This window comes from Echinops telfairi, unplaced genomic scaffold, assembly GCF_000313985.2.
Source record: "Echinops telfairi isolate 266 unplaced genomic scaffold, ASM31398v2 ScPeMD7_8;HRSCAF=38, whole genome shotgun sequence".
Classification (NCBI taxonomy): domain Eukaryota; kingdom Metazoa; phylum Chordata; class Mammalia; order Afrosoricida; family Tenrecidae; genus Echinops; species Echinops telfairi.
In genome coordinates this window covers 16,411,294-16,415,051 of record NW_022103905.1, presented here as the reverse complement: position 1 = coordinate 16,415,051, position 3,758 = coordinate 16,411,294, and the positions used below count along the sequence as shown (strand labels likewise).

Below are 3,758 nucleotides of genomic sequence, written 5' to 3'. Positions count from 1 at the left end.
GAGAAGGGAATGAGGAGAAAAGGGAGAAGCCGGGGGACCTGGAGGGCATAGAAATCTACCACCTGTGCTGGTGCAGAGAAAGTGATCATAAAAGCATAGTTCTCATGGCACTAGACCCATCTAGATATGCTCTAGTTACTGATAAAATCTGTGTTTTGCCCTCCACACTCTCCTCTTCCAGTTGTTAGGCAAAATTGCATAGGAAAAGCACGAGATTGGTACCAACAACAATACACAACCCACATCCAACAATTATTACAAGCTGGGGCTATTCTGAGAAGCCTGGGCAACTCAGTGGGGAAGCGCTTGGTTCTAAAAGGTTGGTGGTTCAAAACCACCAGCTACATTGTAAGATGTGCTGCTCGGCTTCTGTGAGGATTTACAGTCTTGGAAACTCCAGGGGGAGGTGGGGCATTGTTTTACCATGTCCTGTGCACATATTAACTGTACAGCGTTCAACGATGGGGATGTGGGGTTAAGGAGAGGGGTCCCCCACAAATCATCACAGGTCCAGTAGGTGCAATTGTACAAAAGTAAAGATTACAGTAAAGTCATAGAGAGCATGAGAGGTAGAGAAGAGATTGGAATAATGGAATCAGACACAATTCATGGTAGCATGCTCACCTCAGCCCCGCTTGGTGGTCCTCATGGGGGGACCCTGGCCACGAGAGCAGGAGAGAGCCTCGGGGACTGAGAACCAGGGAGAGCTCTTTTCTTTATTGCTCACCAAGCGTTATACCTCTTTAGGGGAACATGATTACAGGTAACCACCCGTCACAAGAAGGGGCAGTACAATGGGCATACACATTGTAGGAAGGGGATCTATGATAGGCATAAGCGTGACAGGAAAGGGATGAGCTAGGGGTTGTGCCCATAGGAATGGGAAGGTCTAGGGGTATACATGTGACAAGATGGGCAGACCCTAGATTCATAATGGCAGCCTAACCTTGGTCATCCTTGGGCGGGTTTGACCTCTCTGGTATCTCCTACAAGGAAACAGACAACTACTATCCTTATCAGAAGGGAGTGGGCCCTACTTGTTGTGGGATAAACAGTAGTGTCTGCTTGGTCTAGACAGCTGATAACTCTCAGGAAGAATGACCCCCAATCCACTCCTGATGACTTCCAAGTGTACAGTCATTCCAAGCAGCTAAATCTGGCATATATTTGGGGGAGACAACTTGGGAGAAATCCTTCTGTTTGCCATATGGGGGAAGCTGAGCAGTATCATGAGCCTCTCACTTCTGTGCTCGGAGCAAAAGCACCAACTGAATTCAGAGCATGACTTGCTAGCTTTTGGTCTTGGACAGGCTGAATAAGGTAACTGATTTTTGCTTGTGGAAATCACAGGAGTTCCTAGGAGTTTCTGTGAGGACTGAAAATGATTGGGTCACTTTTCTGTCTGGAGGCTCCTGGGTGGTGCGAGCCCTTTGAGAAAAAGTTGGTATTTCAAAACCACCAGGCACCATTTGCAGAAAAAAAACCAAACCATGAAGATTACAGAGCCACTTTCTGTCTCTTTCCGGCGTTCAAGGATGTGGTGGGTGCTCTGGTGCAAAATTCCTGATTTCCTGGGTCTTCCGGTAGGAGCCATGATCAACTGTGCAAACAACACAGGAACCAAAAATCTCCGGATCGCCTCTGTGGAGGGGTCCAGGGCAGGCTGACCAGACTGCCCGCCGCCGGTGTGGGTGACATGGTGATGGCCATGGTGAAGAAAGGAACCTCCAAGCCCAGAAAAAGGTCCGTCCTCTGGGGGTGATTGGACAGTGAATGTCGTATTGGATACAAGATCGCGTGTCCCTGGATTTTGAAGAGAATGTGGGAGTCGCAGTAAATAATAAAGGCAGGATGAAAGGCCGTGCCCTTATAAGCCCAGTTGCAAAGGAGGGTGGGGATCTGTGACCCAGGATCGCATCCAATGGTGGCGGTGTTGCATGATTTTTCCATGTGTTTTTTAAAACAATAAACACCCTATTAAAATTTTATTTGCACACCCCCCCCTCCCCATCAAGTACTACAAAACCTGCAGAGCTCAGTTCTTATCGATATTACCTGGTGATGCCACCAGTTGGCATCAACTCAGTAGATGCGGGTTTGGGGTGTTTGTCTGTCTGGGACATAATTACTGCCCCCTCTCCCAAAACCCAAACCCACTGCCATCTAACCATTTCTGACTCATAATGGTCCTACAGTACGGAAGAAAACTGCTCCTTTTGGTTTCTGAAGCTGTACATCTTGATAGGAGCAGAAAGCCTTGTCTCTCTCCTTCGGAGCGGCTGGTTGGTTTGAACTGCTGACCTCGCTGTTCAAACCCACTACAGTACCAGGGCTCCTTCTACTTGGAAGGAAATGCAAATTCTCAGCAAGGGGTGGAAAGCTTGGAAAGTCTTAGTTATCCCAAATGCCCTTCCACCTCCCTCCCTGAATATCCATATCATTGCCATTTAAAATCTGTGTGTGCATCTATGTGTGTGTGTGATCACTTGTGCTACACTGGTAGATGGAGAATGGAGGCATCCACTCGGAATCCCATCTAGCACTGAGGCGACTGGCTGCAGGGTACCTGGAGGGCATCAGCCTGCGGCTTTTTGTTTGTTGATATATTCGGGTTTGATATACCCGGGCAGATGGCTGGACTGGGGGGCGGGTGTTGATTCGAGTCAATATTGACAATGACATGTGAATTGTGCACTTGTGGAATGAATGAGCCTTGTCAGATCTGGCTAGTTGCTATGGCTATAGAGAGTCTGGCCTGTGTGAAGGGAGCCCAGCAGATCACCACTACTTGATTTCTTTAATCCCATGGCCCCTCACAGCACCCCTGTCCCCCTGTCAACTCCTGGGGCAGGCTCTGAGTACTGCACGTGGCGGCAGAGCTTCTTCTAGGCCTCCCGAGGATGGCAGGAGCCAGACCCCCGTTCTTCTTTCTCGGGGATCTTGGCCATTTAGTCAGTGGTCCCAAGACCAGCAGACACACAGGTGGGCAAGCCAACAGTGTCACCAGCATTTTGTTTCGCCATGTAAGAAAAGCTGCTGTAATTTGATACAAGGGCATCTTAATCCCCAAACGGAGTCAATTCCGACTCACAGCGACGTCAGTGATTGTTGTGGCTCTGCCTGCCTTTTAGAAAAGAGCAATGGAGCCCTGATTGTGCAGTGGTTATGTGTTGGTCTGCAATCCTCATGGTTGGCAGTTCCAAACTATGAGCAGCTTTGTGAAAGACTGGGCTTTCCACTCCAGTAAATGATTATAGTCTCAGAAACCCCACAGGGGGTGCTGTGGGTCATCGTTGACTGGGGGGCAGTGAGGTTTTTTAAAGCAAAGAGCCCTGTGGGTGCAATGGTGAAGAGACCAGAAGCTAACCAACAGGCTGATGGGTCTGAACCCACCAGCCATACCTGGGAGCCCTGGTGGCGTCGTGGTTACTTGTTGACCTGCTAGCCACAAGGTCAGTGGTTTGAAACTGCCAGCCTCTTGGAGGGAGAAAAATGGGGCTTTCTATTCCTATTAACAGGTATAGTCTTGGAAACCCACAGGGGCAGTTCTACCATGTCCTATCCTATAGAGTCGCTATGAGTTGGCATCAACTCGATGGCACTCAGTGAGTGAGCGAGGGAAGGAGGGAGGGAGGGAGGGAGCCAGGTTTAGGCAGACAAGACCCAGTGATGGGCTTCTGTGGGTATCACAGTCTAGGGAATACAGAACACTTCAACTCTGTCGTCCAGGGTGACCGTACATGCTCTCACTCAGCACA

General features: G+C 49.3%; 1 pseudogene; it reads left to right on the top strand.

Moving 5' to 3' along the window:
- The first annotated feature begins 753 nt into the window (after positions 1 to 753).
- On the top strand, positions 754 to 1,941 carry LOC105979217 (annotated as a pseudogene).
- Positions 1,942 to 3,758: the final 1,817 nt, after the last annotated feature.